Source organism: Rhinolophus sinicus, linkage group LG03, assembly GCF_036562045.2.
Source record: "Rhinolophus sinicus isolate RSC01 linkage group LG03, ASM3656204v1, whole genome shotgun sequence".
NCBI classification, from domain to species: Eukaryota; Metazoa; Chordata; class Mammalia; order Chiroptera; family Rhinolophidae; genus Rhinolophus; species Rhinolophus sinicus.
Window position 1 is genome coordinate 142,118,569 of NC_133753.1, and position 19,657 is coordinate 142,138,225.

The 19,657-nt window shown below is 33.1% G+C and overlaps 1 long non-coding RNA gene across 4 annotated transcripts in view; it reads left to right on the forward strand.

Moving 5' to 3' along the window:
• The window catches only part of LOC109448670 (uncharacterized), a 136,643-nt gene that overhangs the window by 98,429 nt on the left and 18,557 nt on the right, over positions 1–19,657 (forward strand). For 3 of the 4 annotated variants that reach the window (XR_012495026.1, XR_012495028.1, XR_012495025.1), the window contains exons 5-6: positions 18,798–18,885; positions 19,296–19,468. This is a non-coding gene — a long non-coding RNA (uncharacterized LOC109448670). The remainder of the gene's footprint in view (positions 1–18,797; positions 18,886–19,295; positions 19,469–19,657) is intronic. The other variant, XR_012495027.1, reaches the window with a different exon arrangement.

Sequence of the window (19,657 nt, forward strand, 5' to 3'; positions counted from 1 at the left end):
TTAAAATAAGACTAATAAATCCATTATATGTTAACATAAAACAACACATTTTTATGTAAAATTACTAAATTTTCCAAAAAAATTAGTAACTAGAATGCCATCATTATTCATTTTTTTCAAATCTTTTTAACCACTGGATTCTTACATCAGCTTCTGCCTCAGTCAGTTGCAATACCACACACCGTTTAGACTTTGGAAAACTCTACTTTGCACTTGTGAGCGAATGACAGCAAAAGGGGAAATGACATCTTTATACTACGATGAAATAATTCTAACCTCATGGATCCCTTGAAAGAGCTTCAGGAATCCCAGGAGTTCCCAAACAATGCTCTGAGAACCACTGGGCTAAGTTATACTACAGTAATATACAATCCTCAAATACTAGTGGCTTAACAGTAAAATTTCTTTTTTTTCTCTCTCATCCTAATATCCACTGTGGATCAGTTGGACATTCTGCTCTATGTCAGTGTAACCTTCACTCTGGGACCTGTTTTGGTAGAGAAGAAACTCTTTAGAACATGCTGGTAACTGTGGCCCAGGGAAAAGAAAGCATGGCAAAATATGGACTGATTCTTAAAGCTTCCCCTTGCAAATGACACCTAATACTTCTGTTCACAACCAAAACATGTCACATATCCTGGCCTGACTTCATGAGGACAGGGACTATAATCCTCCTATAGGAACAGATACAGGATATTAGTGAGCAGTAATACTGTCTACCATACCCACTAATATTCTTAAAACACATTTAACTATGTTGTGTCAAGTCATTAGATGCTCATAGATTTTGATCTTGGTCAGAGTTCAGTAGGTAATCTTTATCTTTGCCTCCCAACCTGCCTCTTTTCTAGGTTTCAAGAATTTTATAAATGCCTGGCATAGAGTCAGTATTTAATAAACATTCATCAAATAAATGAGCACGTATCTGATAAAACATCATTTAGACTTGGGCATGCTACTATGTGCCTAAAATTCCAAGAATGATATATCCAAATACTGGCCAAGTTAATTTTGGATCTTGGAATTGTCTTGTTGATAATTTAGCTCAAATCTATCACTTAACAGATGATTCCATTGAAGTGTGAATAAATTAAATAACATCATTTTGGTCATAAAAATGGGAATAGAGTTAATTGTGTCCAGTATTATGGAAATGGTATTAAGTTTGGGAGGGCTTCTAGATAAGTCCTGATAAATACTCAAATAATATCATCTTACAGATTTCTGTACCAGAGTTGCATATTGTCCAATATCTAAAATTTTTAGGACTAAAAAGAAAAAGTAAGGTAGTTTCAAAGCAACTGGAGCTTAAAATTTTTTTATTTACTTTGCTTCCCTTGACGTGCCACTGGAATAAGAATTCTTTGCTGAATTTCTAGGTCTCCTACAGGCTTGAACTCATCATGAATACTACTGTGTTGACTACTTCAACTGCAAAAGCCATTTTCTAAAGCCAATTATGCTCATAGAAATATCTTGCAGATGATAACAAGGTTATATTATATAAACTGCCAAGATATACGCGATTGCTCCCATCTCCAAGAAATCCAAATCAGCATTTATATTTTATTTTCATTAACTCTAGAACCCAAAGTGTCAAACTTAAGTACAAGAGATTGACTGAGTATGGACAAATATACAACACTGCATTTTCCTACCATATAGTAAAAATTAATCAATGGAAAAAAATAAATGCTTGCATTCATAAGATATTTTCTTCCTAAGAACAATACATTATTCTAATTAAACTTTGCAATGGCCCAATAGGAGTAGGGAAGGGACAAGTATTTCCTTTTCAAATATTAAAATAATCAAGGTGCAAGCAGGTTAAGGGAAAGCCAGAGGGCACACAGTGAGTCATTAACAGAGCCACGAAGTCTTGATAATGCTTTTCTCTTCCAAGATGGTGCCCCAGATATGTAGCCACTGGGACCATTATTATACATTTTGATAAATAACAAAAATTAGAAAAGCATCTTGGTTAAAATATCTGGAATGAAACCTAAATTGTACATATGGCAATTACCTTTCAGGAAATAAGAAATTGTTTCCATTTTTAAAAGCATCCTTCCCAATATTTCATTTCCCCCATTTTTTATATTTAAATATCTATTGTCTAACTTCAAATAAATATAACTGTGATACAAAGGAGCATTTGTGCCACTAGTACCATTAAAAACCCTCATGTGTGAATGGGTGTTTAATTAGGCTGTATTAGATTAATCCCATGTCTCCATTGGTAACAAATGAAAAGATAGTATGCACTGTCATGGGGATAGACGTTTAAAGCTCAAAGTAACTTTCATATTTTTCCATGTGATCGGTCAGCTAGGACTTCCTCTTAATTTGATGAAAATTTGGTTTGTAAATCAGAAAACCTTTTAATTGCGAGAAATGCAAAGTGGGAATCTTTTTTTAAAGGATTGACATTACCTTTGTTGTTTGATACATTAAAGTAAGACCCATAAGGAACAGCTCTAAACAATAAACTTCATATAAAATAGATAAAAGCTTGCTCCTTGGGCCTACATAGAAATTCAGACAGAGGCTTAAAAAGGACAACTCAATAGTTCTAATATGATAATATTGCCTACGTAGTGGTAGAATATTTGTTATAAAAGGTCTTAAATGTCATTTCCTAATGACATTTTGAGGTAATTTTAACCACTTTTAAAATAATTGCATATAGGTTATAGTTATTGTATAAGAAAAGGCTTGCTTCCAATTTAAACAATGTTGGGAAGTTAAATGTAAATTTAAGTAGTGAAATCTAATTTTTAAATCAGAAAAATATTCCACCAGACATGTAAGTTTTGCTTTGTCACTGTACTGTATTCCGTTCAGTAGAACAAAGACCGGATGCATAATGAGCCAATGTAAATGAAGTCAAATCAGCAAAAGCATAGTGGGGGAGGGGAAGGTGTAAAATATGACAGTCGGTATAATGACCAGGGAGTAGAGAATTTAAATGTTTAATGCCTACACATTCAGATTCATTTTTCTGTCATCGCTTTGAATGGGTAGACTGAGGTGCTGGAAAGTCCAGAATGAAAACATCCCCTGGACCAAAAGAATTATTAATATTACTTAATAGCACAGATAGGACCTGCACTCATAATCATCTTTTTTCTACCACTCCCCCCGCCCACCTCAGGAAACAAAAAAAAAGAAACGTGGTTATAATTAGAGATAATTAGAAAATGCAGTAAGTGTTTATTTGGGGCTTTCTCACATACCCTCCCGCACTGCATGCCAGCTTCCCATCTCCCAGCCATGATGGAAGCTCAGAACACAATAGGAACACAGCAACAATATGAATTGCAAATACATGTATATCTTTCACACAACTTATCTTATTGACTCTTAATAAAATGAGTATCTTCTAAAAAATATCCTGAGCTGTAAATTGCTTTACTACTGATGACGGGCTTTGAAAAAATACTACACATGCCTTACAATCAACTAGACAGAGTTGTGTTAAACAGAATTGCTTAGCTCTTGTCTGTAAATTACTCCCCTCCCTCTCCAATAAAGGAATGAATCTTGCTTAATAATCTATGCCGCTAAGCATGTGTTATAACTGTACATGTGAAAATCTTCATATTTTACATATCCCACACTTTAGGACAACAAGCCTTCCTCATAATGTTCTCATATTTAACATTTTCCTACACAGATAGTGTGAATTTTCAAGAATACTGACATACAGATCATTTAATGCAGTGCCTCCCACCATCCCATTTTCTCTCATGTGCAGTTCCAAACTATAACTGTCTTGAAAGATATTCATAAATTAATTTTGCTGTCTAGGCAGTTTAACACACAGTAATTAAACTGGAGCTATAAACAGCAAAGCATATACATGGACTTCTCGGCTTTTAATATTAATTTATTAATATTAATTCCTAAAAATAAGTGGAATGATAATATGAAGGTGGAACTCCATTTTGGGGGAAAATAGGTGTGAAATCAATTAAAAATTATTGTAAACTAAGTTAAATTCCTAGTGTTAGTGTTAATTAAGTAATTCAAAAGAATTTGTGTCTTTATAGCTTAAAAAAGAAAAAAAATTTCTTTTGCACTAGTGATGTATACAAAAACGTTTCTGTTAAACTAGCTCTACATATGGGAGGGGTGTGTATTGAGGGTTGGGGGAACACAGGAACCTGAATACTTGCTTTGTAAATATTTAAGCTTTTTGCAGGCTAGAATGCAAGGAAGAAACAAAATGCTAGCCGTTTACCTTTGAACCCTTTTGTGAAATATCTTAATGTTGCCAAATGTGAATATAGTGAACTTAATCAGTAAATTTGACTGAGATTTATGAACTTTTTCATTCTAAATGCATTTACATATACACAAGCACGTATATGTACATAAATTTATTTTATTACATCCATTTTACACAAACTGAACCTTAAGCAGTTGAAGTACTAAAAAAAGCCAATCAAAATACTCTTCATATATCCTTAAGTCCATAAACCTCTTTAAATTGTCTCTTTTAAAAAAACAGCTAAATTATGGAAATGCACACTGCATTACAGAATATTTGCCAGTTATATCTTGATTCATATTTGAAATTCCCACAAGAATATAGGCATGACAGTAATATAAACCATAGAAACAGGCAAAAAAAAAAAAAGTAGAACACAGGGACTTGTAAATAAATCCATGAATATCAAGAAGCACAGATGCTAAGATTATGCATTTTTACCAGTACAGTTCGTGCTTGTAAACTATAAGGCCAGACATTTGTAAGATGCAGTGTAGCAGGCCCTGCAGAGGGAGGAAGAGGAAGGACAGACAGAGAAAAGTGGGGAGGAGGGAAGAAGGGAGGGAAAGTGAGAGAGAGAGAGAGAGAAAGACTGAGAAAAAAGGGGGGGGCACATAGCCAGACACAATAACGCATAATAATGTTAACATTCCTGCATGTCTAATGGCTTAAATATGCTGTGTGCCTCACTCTGGCCCCACACGGCAGCTGATGTCAAAGAACCATTTAATATTTTATCAATAGTCCTTCTTTGAACCAAAAAAACCTCATTTTTTTCCTATTAAAAAGATTCAGGGGTTTCCAAGCACAAAAAAAATTAAATTTCTTGAATGGCAAAATTTTGACACAACATATTTGTGAATACTTCATGTTCAGCAAGATTCACACCATTCTTCAACTCGTCGTACATTATTTACATCTTAGCAGTGTCAACATGTCTTATTTACCAAGGAAACAAAGTCATATTTTTAGCATCTTTTTTCACATTAGGATTGTATAGCTTTATTTTTTAATTTCAAAGAAACCCATTGATTGAATTATTATTATAATATCAGTTGAACTTTTAGGTGTTTTTGTGTGTATGTGTGTGGAAGATATTGTTTTCTTGTTTGACAGATACTATGCCTGTAACAAAGAATGACTGAATTGTCTTAACAAAGAAGATGAAGGCTGTATATGTTGGTTACAACAGAATAACCACCTTCCAGATCTCTTAAATCCACAATATATGTAGTGTGGGTCCTGAGTGGCTTTTGTTTTCAATGTCTTTTGTAAGCTTTTAGGGTTTTTTCTGCATCAAATGTCAAGTTAATTTACAGGGCGCTATTACTGATATGTTTCCTTGGTTTGTGGTTTTCTGTGAAAGGCAGGCAGCTGAGACCAAGTCTTAGGCTGGGGGGGGGGGGGGGGGGAGGGGCAGTCAGCTAGCCCGTAACACATACACTGTACCAGGGTCTGTAAATTGGCTGCCTGTATGACAGCAGGCCCAGGGAAACCTCTAGTCTTCATTTGCATGCTGAAGAATATCCAGGATTAAACCGGACTGATTTTCATACAGGATTTAGACCTGACATTTATTATTCGGTTCACAGACCTCTTGAAGGAAAGTTTGTTTTCCACTCATAGATGAAAAATCTTCTAAGATAAATAAAGACTGTCTTAGCAGTAACAGTAAATAAATATCTTTACTGTATTTCTTAGGAATTTATCATATGTGATTACCAGAGAGATGTTTCCCACCAAATTATTATATTTTTCTCTTTAGCAATTCTAAAGAAAAATATCTATCAAGGCACCACTTAGTATAAAATACATCCATTTAATTCTGGAAGTTGATTTTTCATAAATAAAACTTAAAGATAGATACTTTTTTTTTTTTAGAACAAATTAAAACAATATTGGAGTAGTAAAATACTCTGAAATGCTTAATTTTACTTCTGCTCCATGTGTTTTTATGAGGACAGAGAAGATTTTGCTTATATTGTAAGCATCAATTACTTATTTTTATATAAAACATGAAAATTATAAATGAATGCTACACGTGAGCCCTATCCACCCAAATTTATAACATAGATAGTTCATTTTCATTGCCACATAGATCCATACAATATTTCAGTGTCTTTTAAAATTTAGGTACTAATTATTTGTCTAAACATTTATAATCTGATGCTTTGGCAATATTTTAACCAAATTTAGGTTTAATTTCTAGTGTTCAAACAAAACATATTTTGACACAGTACCAATATGAAGAAACATGGTAGAGTTGCTTTACATTTTCTGGAATCCATTTTCAATGTGGACCAGAGTAAAGACTGCAAATAGTGATTAAGCAGACCCAGAAGAAATTTAGGATTCCTTATGTATAAAACACAACAGATTTTTCAAGTGCATTGGAAATACACTTTATACATTTAATAAACATAAGGTAAAACAATACAAATGTCAGCAATTAAATATATTATTGTTTCTGTCAGTGCGTATGGAGAAAACACTGTAAAATCTGATACATATTTGAATTTTTAATGTGTCAATGGAACTTTTGAAAATGCATGCCAGTATTTGATTTCTTTATGGATATTAACTTATTCATAACAAATCTTAAACATAAACAACATAGGATGTAGTTTTTGAAAATTTTTTTGTTTTAATGTTGCATTTTACTGTAAATGTACATATGAATCACATTTACTTCTCCAAATCAATTTATGATTATACTCAGTAAGAGATATGTGTTATTAAAGTTTTAGACTATATCAGTGAACTTTTTGTAGTGAGATGTCAGTATCACATATACAATTCAGATTATTAACCAAGCATTTAATAAATGAACAAATGAATCCGTCTAGTTTTGCCTTGTTTCAATTACCATACATAACATGCACATGAATAATCAGATTGTTTACCAAAAGTTAGGTAAAACCAAAGAGTAGAAATTATTGCTGTGAAAAGATTTTGGTCATCTTTTGTGTAGAAATATTTCTCCTTTATATGTATGTCAGTTACAAATGTTAACATAAATATTATGGTAAAATATGTCTACACATGCAAAGTGAAGAGAATCAAGGCACTTATTTGAACAACTCAGGCTAAACCCCTCAGTTTTGCTTGCAACAGATAATTGAGGCAAAAGTGTTTTTCCTTGGAATTCTCTGGATGATTGCATCAATTCTTCACTTTGCTTTATACATGTATATAGACATAGCAATGTGTGTCTCCAGAAATTGCCACTTTAAAAAACATGAAAATACAGAACACATTCATTTATGACACTGCTACCTTTCAGACTTAATACACCACTGAACTTATTTATTAATCAAATTGGAATCTTTAAAAATGGGAGGGGTTAAATATATTTTCCTAAGTAATTATTTCTAAAGCAACATACAGTGATATTTAGATGTAGCATATAATTATATATGCATCATGCAAACTAGGTTTCTTCAACTTTCTCTGGCATACTAATGCCCCAGTATCCTTCGTTATTATTTCTATTAGTAGTCTACCTCCACAGTAGGCCCTGCTAATTGTATGGAGAGTATTCTTGATGGTGTGTTACCAATATAGTACTGAGGAACATTTAATTGTGAAAGTTTGACCCTCAACCCGAAATCCTGAAAGTATATGCTTGAAAAAAAGGAATTCTGAATCCAGTGGTTGGAATGGGGAGTCATTTTCAATCAAGCCAATTTTTAATGACTTCATTGTTAATGTACTTAAAAATATGGCTGATATAATCACTTGAACTCACACAGTTATTTCGTCTTTTTTAGTGACTGCAAAAGAAATAGTTATTAATTACCTCACCATTTAAAATTCTTGATACAATTCACATTTACTTTAAACTCAAGATGTCTCTCAATCAAATTGTGGGGCTCTTTATATCTTCAATATAATTACCATTGTACAGTATTCGTGACAAACATAAGGAACAAGGAAAAGGATTTTTCTTGGTAATCATTGTAAATATAAAATTGTCAAGCTAGTCCTAATTAGTCACTATGATAAAGATAATATGCAAGTCTCTAAGAGATGTAACAGACTTAGAACAAAATTCAAATATGCCACAATTAGATTATTGTTTCAAATGCTTATGCTTAATAAAGTTGGTGGACCATATTTGCCAAATAATTCTGTCAGGCAAGCAGTCATAGTTTAAAAGTAATTAAGCAATTCAGCCTCATCTACAAATGGCACATGCAAATGTCCATGCTTTTGTTGGTTTTGAAATGTGTAAGATGCTTGATAAAATGTATCGACTAGGAAAAAAATTCAGTATATTACACTTTTTAAACTTCAACAGGTAGAGAATCATTTTTAAAGTTGCTTTTAAAAACGTTCTAGTAAAGCATTTGAATGTTTAATATTTGTATTATTCAAGTTCTTACCATTTCACACTACTCCCCAGAGAAGGGCCAAGAAAATATTAAAAATACTATAGAAATATAAGGGATAAGATATTTGTCACTCTCGTTTAAATTGATGTATGCTGCTGTCCTATAAACGTCACATCAGATAACCCTGAAAAATTACCATGAATCTCCATAATTATGCATATTCATGATGCTGTTTTGCATAGTGCTAAGAGCAGACTGCATATGGGGTGGGATGTAAAAGGGGGTAGAAGTGATGTGACAGATTAAAATTATTACCAGATCATGGAAATAGACATAGCAACAGTTCCATTTTGTTAGGTCTTACAAAACAAAAGCATATCATAAAATTGCATAGTAATTAAATAACTAGAAAATTTTCTCCTACACATTTCACCATAAAAAGTTAACAGTGATAAGCTGACTAGACATATGGTATCACTGTTACTTGAAATGTACTTATATTTATGATAGATTCCTATGTACGGGACTATGTCAACTGGAAAAAGACGACGCTCTGCAACTTTTTTTGAGAGGGGAAAAGGGGGAGTGATGGAGAATTTTCAAGTCTTCTGAAGTACATGGGTTTCTTACATGGTTCGAAAGCTCTTGATGAGCTGAGTGCAAATCATGTAGGTACATTTCCTCTGATAAATATGAGGACTGAATCATATTTAGTAAATGGTTAAAAGACTCTTAGAGATAGAAAAGTTGCCTGGTGTCCACCTCAATAGTTTTTTGTGCTGAGGCAGACAGCAGAGTTAATCAGGGACTCTAGAAGTAATTATCGACAGAGTTTGGGTAATACAAATGCTTGGGTAAACAGCGATTGTTATTTCCACAAGACTGTGAGTAGAAACAACAATACTGGTATTGTCCTCCACTTCTCATTAAGAGGACTGAGGAGGGAGTGCTGTACTGCAAGGCGGATGGGAAACTGACAGGCAAACTGTGTTCAGAACGACTCTCTCCTGATCTCACTACCACAAGCTCTGGCTTTTGGCATCAGGAGTGCCAGCTGCATCGGGAGAAGCCAAGCCTGTCATACCATCTTCACATCAAATATTCAGGGTACAAGAGCTAGAGCATAGTTAGAGCTTAATGAAGAAACAAATACAAAAGGGGAGATTAGGCCTTGTTAACACTTACATTCATTTGTTCTTATAGAAACTGCACTGGTTGGATTGTTTTATAGAGCTCATTCTTTTTTCTCTTAAGCAGAAAAGTTACATTGAGGATGTATTTTTTTATATTGTAAATACACACAGGGAAAAAAATCATTCAGTTTCCCTGTAACTATCAGCCAGCAAATTGTTTTGTCAAAAATGCCACTTGAAACAGTGATGTCCATGACAATTGTCAAAATTGGTAAATAAATACTTTTCATTTTTTTATATTAATAATATTGTACTTCTTGCCACATGAAGTATTTCCTTGCATACTTAAGTGGTACCATTACATTCTTTTGAAAAATTGGGATGTGAAACTTTATCTATTGTTATTTGATAGCAAATCATCTCCTCTTTGGGGTGAAACATTTATATTTCATGGCACCACATTACTTTTATCTTCAAATTAATTGCATTTGAGAAAAAGGAACCATATTTTTGAAGTTCACTATAAACTAGCCAGAAAGTTTGACAGCAGAATGCTACAATTATTTTTTATTGTTGTAAGCAATCAGTCAACTGTACAAAGGTATATTGTGTACAGCTGCAATGTAAAACCTATTTTTGTTTATGCTATCTGTCAACTACTTAATATGGCTAAGGTGCATTCTAAATTATATTATTCCAAGGGAAACAAGAACACTTTAATGGAATAATGTACTTTGTATTCTATACTCTGTGTAGGGCTTACTCAAGAAAGGTTCATAATGCGTATCTGTGGCTCTTAAACTTTAGATACATGTTAAAAGAAGATAGGCAATTTATTGTAGACTTTGAAGAGAGGAATGTGCAATACCTGTATTGGGACTGAGATGTTTGATTTTTATAAATTCTCGCATATTTTAGATACAAACCATTCATATGCTTTGCCTTGGTTAGGATGAAAAACGATATGGACAGCTAGGAATTCTTTCAGAAAGTAACTTTCTATAGACATATGAAAAGACAATACCCAAAGATAACGCAGCTTTGATTTATTTTTAAATGACAAAAGCATTTACAATAAAGTATACTATAGAAATGGCCCAAATTCCAAGTCATTTTATATAAATTAAGATAGCCCAAGGTAAATTTATACCTATACTCATATAATGACGATGACAAAGGAAGACATTATAAATTAGATTTTGTACTGTATAAGTTTACCATTTCATATAAAGCAAGACTCTACATCTCAGATATTACTAGCAAATTATTCCTTAATTTTTGAGGGACGTTACTTGAATTTACATTGGCCTAACATGAATGAGTCCTTCTTTTTTCTTTATATGTCCTAAAGAAATCCAGTGTTTTCAGCATACTGGGAATGAATCTCTTTTATTCTGGTGGTGTCTGGAAATAACACCAAATTAATGTTACGTGCTGAGTTCCCCTGAACTTTTACTGTTTGTGGTTTTATATTTGGGTGACATGATTTTGTCCACGATATAGAAAACATTCAAACGACAGTGGGGCTTGAAATACTCAAAAGTATCTCATATTTCCTAGTACACATATTTCTCAATACTCTGAACTCACAGATGCGACCATTTTAAGATGACTGCATCTTAAAACGTGAAGCCCTGTTGTAGGCAGCTCACCTCATTACAAACACTTCTCAGAGAATTTGTTACAATGTATTTATTGATTAATCATTTAAATGGCACTTGGTATTTATAAATAATGATTCTCATATGCTTTCAGTCCAAGTGCAGTTAAATACTGAATATTGCTATTTTTTATGCGTTAATTTTATTAAGTTTCTCCACTGGTTTATAATTAAACATGACAGGTAGATTTGTATGTTGTCTCCAAATGTGTTGAGGTACACAATAGTAGTGATGTAATTTTTGTGTGTGTGAAAACAAGTAGAATGAGACTATATTTTTCTTTCCGATCAATAGAACTCCTTGTTAGAATTTTATTAATAATTACTTCAGCATTAATGTGACCACACTATTCCATGCATTTCTAAAACTGTCCAACCAACTTTAGCTGATGCAATCAATTGTGTCAATAAGACATGCAACTAGAGAAAGTATGTACAAGAGGATCTTTATCTTTGGAATTCATTACATCTGGATTATAATATAAAATACACATGTGTTTTTTTAAAATTATGTTACGATAACAGCATGATAGAATAGAGTAAAATAGTCTATGCTCCCAAAAACAAAATTTGATGAAGATTTGTTTATTGTACTATAATCATCACTTGTTAATAGTACATATATTTAAACATTTTACTGACAAAAATGAATGCAAGTAAGTTTTTTGTTTGAAAATGTATGAAGCTGGATTGAAGTTGTAGAGTTTAGGTGAGAGTAGATACAGTTATGAGTACTAGTATTACATACATTTAATTGACAGTGATCTGTCTTCATTTTGGATTACAAAATATTATTTAAAGCAGTTTATATGTATATAAAATTTAATGTTAATTTGCACAGGTTTATAACTTAGGTGGACAAAAATAAAAGAATAAATTGTATTTTCAGTTAGAACAGGAAGTATCCACCCATGAATTTAATTAAACTTTCCTTTAAAATGAATTGATTTTATGTGAAACATGAGCTACTATATGAAGAATCAACTTTTCTCTTAAAAGTGTCAAAAAATTTTTGTTTGTTAAGAATAGAACAATTCAAATATAAGTAAAGAAATTAAATATAAAGGAATATTAGATATTCAGACACTGAATAAACTTTTCTTGAGTTGTTTTCTCTTTTGAAAGATGTCACCTTTGCTCAGAGTTCTAATGAGAATGAACTTGCTACATTGCTCTCACCCACCTCTTGACCTCTAGTAGTGTGGGACTTTATAGAGGGAAAGGGGCATGCATAGAAATGGAGTCATGGCTGGGTCTAGCAGCAACCCAATTTCTGATGTAGTATCTTAACTTCAAGCTTGCTAAAATTAGAGGCACAATCCCACTAAGAATTCCTCCTGGTCTCCACCCCTATTGCAGAAAGAAAAGCATACTTTTCTTCAAGGGAGAACTGACTGAAGAGGTAGGAGTGAGGTGGTGGGGGTTATGTAGTCAGAGTTCTTTGAATCTGAGCTCATGCTTGTTTGTACCAGCTAAGTGTATCTTTGTTCACTCGCTTTTCCACAGGCTTCTATATCTAAGGGCTTAAAAAAAAATCCCTTCATCCAAATTCTAGCTTGATTAATATTTCCACTCAGTACGGATTCTGCTTGGTCTGAGTGAATCAGGTGGTAATTTTGGCATATAAGAATCTGAAAGAGGGCTGGCCTTTGAATGCTTCTCTGCACTTTGAGCCAATTTCATTGTCTTACTGAGCCTCAGGAATTTCTTCCTTACCTAGTAACTCTAAAGATCGCATAAAGTATCATCTGACAAAACAACTACTGCTGTGTCTGGAACATATGAGTAAGAGATGCCCCAGAATCGTGATTGGATTGAAATTTGAATGTATAGATAGAGTCCAGGATAAATTCAGAGCTGAGTGCTTCTTTAAGAACAGTTGTTTTATCCTGAGAGGTTCAGGGGGGACCACAGAGCCCCTTCATCATCTGGGAAAAGCGAGGAGGCCCAGTATGGGGCTGCTGCTAGATTCTCAGGTCAGAGTTCCACATTTAACCAAACAATGGGAAACTTTTGAGTCTTTCCTCATAGCTGCAACTTAGGCAAGATTTGAAAAACAAACACAAAGAATTAATGTTGGCACAGTGATTTTTTCTTTGGTTTTAAACACAGAATCTGACATATAATAGACTAAATACGCAAATAAATAAAGGTGAATTTTCAATATATAAACTACTGAAATTTGAAAATAAGTAAATCCAAGTTTATCCCTACCCTGTCCTTTATTTATTCTTTTGAGTATAGAAAGTTCAAGGGACTTTAGGAGAATGAAGGACAATCTAAATTGAGCCACCTTTATGTTCACATATGTTGAAGGCGGAACTACTTGACATACATCTTTATGGAAAGTACTTTAAAGTACCGTAATAAACCCACATGAATGCATATTTGTTATGCAATTTTTTTTCACCACAAATTCTAGCAGTCACACACTTATTCATGGAATAGTCTATCATTTCTTCATAGTACAACATTTATTTAAAATATTTTCTTAAATAATATAGTCAGATGTTTACTAAATATGTCCTTTAACCATTTCATGAAGAAGGACATATTTTCAGATATCACCACATACATTTGGGTTTAGTCAAGTTTGCCGATAACTGGGGGTGACAAAAAAATGTACACATTTTAAGAAAGGAAAAAACTATTAAAATTATAATACAATGAATGACACTAGCATTCATTTGATTAATGCTGTCTTTTGCGTGAACGTCATACTATACATTGCTACCATAATTCAACTCAACTTTGAAAAGAAATACATAGGTAACAGTTCTTAAAATGTATACATTTTTTTGGCACCCCGGTGTATGTAGGCCAACAAAAATGAGTGCCTCCGCTGTAGGCACTGTGTTGACCTGTTAACCTGAATTTCATTTCTGACTACTTTTGTATTTAAACTTAAACTCCATAACCTATATATGCACAGGGGATTAATTCTCATTTGAGAATTATCATTCTACTTTAAAATAACTGTAACAGCAAAAATAGGTGTTCATTCCAACCATCAACTTTTTCAAGATTTGGAATTGTCTTCTTGAGAGTTCTTCCATACAGCAGAGTGAAGAGGAACTTACAGTATGATACCATCCGGAGGAGTTTGCAGAAATGCCACTTCATAGTGAATGGTGGCATCTGTGGAGTTGCTTTATTGTCTGGCATTCATAAAAATTATACCACGTCTATATACATTTAAGTGCTAATATAAATATGAAAACTTTCTAACTTATATTTTCTTAGTGAATATAACTCACACAAATCTCAACGATTCAAAATAAAACCAGATGATGCTAATATTTTCTTTCTAGTATAAAACTTACATATGGGAAAATTATAAAAATACAGTCACCTCAAACTAACAATAAACATATGAATCAGATAAGTATTTTACAGCAGCCACCTGATAGTATCAGCCCACTTATAAGTGGTAATACTAATGTAAAAAAGTGTACGTTGAATATTCAACTTTACAACTACATCAATAAAAATTTGAAAGGGAATTATCTTTCTTTCTAGGAAACACAAAAATAAAAGTTTATGCAAGAAAATATTTCTATTTCACAATTTATTTTCCTCATTGTACTTTGGTTTTAAGACCAAAAAGAGCCTCTCTGTACACTAAATTTAATTTTGATCATTTTTTTATTCTAGGAAAATTGATTGTGATCTCAGGTCATTATTAAAATACCTGTTTTAAAAGTGTTCAGTGGTTATTTTGGGTGAACTTAAATAACACCTATCATATGATTTTTCACATAATGAATATTTCAACTGAAATATGAAATCAAGATGATGTATTTACCTTTGTTTCTACAGTACTGTATGATCTGATAACATATTATAGAAATTACCCTATTAAAAATAAATAATAAACTCTATGTTCAGTGTTTTTTGGATAATAAACATTTCTCACAGTTGCATGTTTAATTTTAAGATACTTTCTTATTATATTTTAAAACATATGTGACCTGTTCTTTTTAAGAACTTATTGAAAAATCTTTGGCAACATTCAGCTTTTTCAAATATGTCAAAGGTAGATCCTTCAAGGGTTTTTTATCCCCCCCCCAGTTTTTCTGAACAAATTTAATCAGGCAGTATAAATACTATATATTTATAGTATATAAGAGCTTGAGATAACCACAGAGACACACGGGGGTAGTTAGTTGTGTCCTACTTTTATTTACTTTGAAAAATAATGTATCACACAATAGTTTTTACTGGTTATTAGGACTCAAAGAAGTACTAGTTAAATTAAGTGCCTCACTCATATCATATCATACCTCACTCATATTAATCCACAACGACATTCTAATAACAAATTTGCATTACTAAATCTTCATAATTACAAAGCTAATATTTTTCATATTGTTCATTTTTAGCCACTGCTACATTTTTGCTAGAATGAATTGTAATCAGCTTATAGTGCTATAATGTTAATAACATATTTTAATGCTAAAAATATAGTAGCTATCTTTCCTATAATGCATGCCTGCCAATTTTTTATATTACTGCTCTTTTCTGCATACACATGGTTATGTGTTTCTCATCAATCAAAATCTTCCCTCTCTCTCTTTTTTTCCACGATCACTCTTTCTCTCTCTTTTCCTTTCTTCCTCTATTTCCTCCAGTCTTTCCCTCTTTCCACCCAGGTCCCTTCCTTCCCTGCCCTCCATTCTTCACTGCAGAGTACAGTGAACATGTGAAAGAACATTCAGTTGTGGTTGGTGTCCTAACCTTGCTCAACTTCAGCATTAGCAAAGGGATTCAGTTTCTTGAATTCATTAATAGTGTGGTTGCCACAAAAGGCTTTGTAGTTCTCTCCTGAATATTGAGCCTAGCTTAATAACATTCCATTTATGTTAAAGACACATTTAATCTGTAAATGTGACCTTTAGAAGAATTCTCTTGTTTTTCATTAAAGAAACACTGCATTACAAATATTAATTATTCCTTGATGCCATATTTTAATTAACTAATCATGTGCTATTTGCAGCAATAAAGAATGTAGTAATGTATGTGCAGTAATGCTATGTAACGTAAGATTGAGATCAAAGAATCTATTGCTGCAGAAAAGGCGTGTTTTGAGTATCTTCTCTGGATGAGTTTGCTTATATGATACATTTAGTCTAGAATGATGCTTTGTTTTGCTTTGTGTGTTGTATTTTTAAATGCCAATGGAAGTCTGATTAAAATGCTGAACATATCGTTAGCCCCATCACTAATAAGTGAACGTTCACTGATGCATATTAGCAAGGTCTGGCAATGTGGTGAAATTGTCACTTAAGTGCTTGGAATCTGAACACAGAAAATGACAGGCAATGCCGAAGGTCCGGCTCCAGTGCATGTCTTCACTGTAGCTGGAGTCACTGGAATGGTGAAACCAGTTTAGGTTCAAGGTCGCTGCTGACATTCAGCTGTCATGGCTTCATTGTCTGTAGGCCTTCTCTCCATTGACACATTCAAGAGTACTTTATAGCAACCACAAAGAGCCAGTCAATTGATACCATTACACTTCATGCACACACAAACCACAAGCCTGTTCAGGACTGTTGATACAGTCTAACATTTATTCATTAAGGGAGCTATTGAAAATGCAACTTGCCCAGCCCCACTCTTAACAACATAGACTTACTTGTTTAGTCCAAACATTTAGCTACGTCTTTTTCAAGTTTTGCACAGCATTCTCTAATTGAGGTAACATTATCTGCATTTTAATGCTACACCATTTATGTCCAGTGAAAGATTACCTGAAGAACCCTGCCATTACCACACTAGTTTAAATACGGGCAGTCGTATAGAAAAAAATATACACAAAAGATGTAAGCGGGGGAAAAGGGAGATATTTATTTGTTCTGGGAGTGCCAGGAAATCCAATTGCTCAGAAATGAAATAAGAGTCTAGAGTGAAAGGAGGGAAAAACCTAAGCTTGGGTCAGGGAAGAGGCAGTGATTAGCTCCATTGTTAGGAGTTCTTTGAGCTTCGTTGGTTGTAAAGAAAAACCCACTAATGAATCTATTGAAGCTTGCCAGAACTTTGTGTGGAAGACAACTTAAGTTATGGTGCTTATCTAAAAAATGGTAGTAAAGCATGTGCGTATATAAAACAGCACATATGTCTCTTTATTAACAGCTTGCACATAAACAAAATTGTTTAAATATTGTATGTTGTACCAATAGCCTATTTAACATGTATATGTTTCAGTCAATATTCACAGGTCTTGAAAAAAAATCACCTCAGTGATGAGGAGATATAAGAAAATATATCCTATTTAATAGTTGAAAGGTAAGGGAATAGGCAGAAATATAATGTAGCTAACCTTTTTTTGGTTTTCTACCAATATTTATAAAGAAAGATCAGTTTAAAAGTCAAGCTAGAAGGCTGTTTCGTGGTTTGCATATTTTAAATGTACAAACAAATACTTCATTAAGGACTATAATCAATTGCTATTAAAAATAGTAGACTTTGGAAAAAAGGACCAACATGTCCATATACTGAATTTAGTAAAAAATGTTTATCATGTTTCCATCATATGCGGCATTTCCAACATAGAATCAAGTATGTTTTTGCAGTTTGATATAGTATTTATTATATATTCCCAATTAATGCTATGAAATACATTGATTGCACTGTCTAAAATAAGACTACCACTATTGTAGAAATTCAATTAAGCAGCAGTATACTAGAAAAAATAATTTTGACCAATCACTTGGTCAAGATCATTGCTAGTACCAGGAAAACGTATACGGTATAGTGAATAGAAATAGAACCTATTCTTCTGAAAGCTTTGTCCTATGTTAAGTTTTGCCAAATACTTTTAATTGTTATTGGTGAAGTAAAGTTCAAATGTTGAATGAGAAGAGATCCTTACCCTCCCCTTGCCTCCCTCCATCATCAAAGTTATACAGGGTCCCATGGCTTTTTCACAAGAATGAAGGTTGTCACTTGGGAAGTATGATTCTCTGCCTCTGAGTGTTATGTCAATGAATTCACTTATTTTTTTCATGAACACTAAATCATTATTCCTCTAAAACATACTATTTTTGCGCAATAGGAGTAACCACTAAGTAGAATTGTTTCTTAAAATGCCAAGGATCTCTTTACTTTTGGCATTTCCGATTTTTAACTGAGTTGCTGGGAGACGTTTTGTGGAGATTGTCTTATAGTTATCATGAAATTGTCTCTTTAAACCCATGTCTACACAAAGGAAGCTCCCATTGCCATGGTATTGAGCAACTGTTCTTCAGGTCTTTATTGCTTCAGTGATCAAACTAGCATAAGCAAAGGCTAGATACAACCAAATAAAAACTAGTTATATGGGTGTAGTTTTTCTCAAATCCAAACTATCAGGAATCTATTCTGATAAGATTTGCTAACAAGAATGTCTCTCTTTCTAGATTTTATGTCAGGAATTTTGTCTACTTATGACCAACAGAGATATTTGAGGATGAGAATTTCAAGAGCTATATCAAAAAAATTGAAGAGGTAAAGGAAGTCAATATTCATAGAATATCTACTACATTCCAGATGTTGTATTGGGCACTTTACCACTGTTTTTAGTCTCCACAACAACCCTGTGTATTTGGGGAGTATTATTATTTCATTTTATGTGGGAAGAAAGAAGCTCCAGGGTTTTTAAAAACTTACCTGAGCCCACAAAGCAAGTTAGGGGTAAAGCTGTGATTTATACTCAAGATCATATGCTCCTAAGCTTATGTTGTCTTGAATATCAATTTCAGCCAAAGGACTTTGGTAAAATTTGGCTAATGTTGCTGATGCCATTCATGGTGAATACTGCCTTCTCTTTTTTTCCTTTATATTGCCTCACTTCTTTTCAAATTCACTTCCTATAGTGAGCTTTTCATTCTGCCTTTCTCTTCCCTTCTTTCCTTCAGTCCTAGAAAACACTGAAGATCCATCACCGGCCATATCAGACTTCTTTCTATCAAACATCTTCCATATCACCTTCATCGAAGCAACTTCACTTATGAATGAAGATGATCTACCTATTCAAAACCACTTCTACTGGGGATTTTTCTTCTCAAATAAGGAATATTAGTATAAATCTGTAAGTCCAAAATTCTAGGTCTGTAAATATTACATTTATGACATATTCATGGTATATTAAAACAATTATGACATATTTTAATCTTTCAAGCTTTGCTATCTTTTATTTCTTTTTATTAATTTAACAATCTTTTCTAGGAAATTTCTTCTGAGATTAGGAAACAAACTTATATTAAATTACCCTGTATTT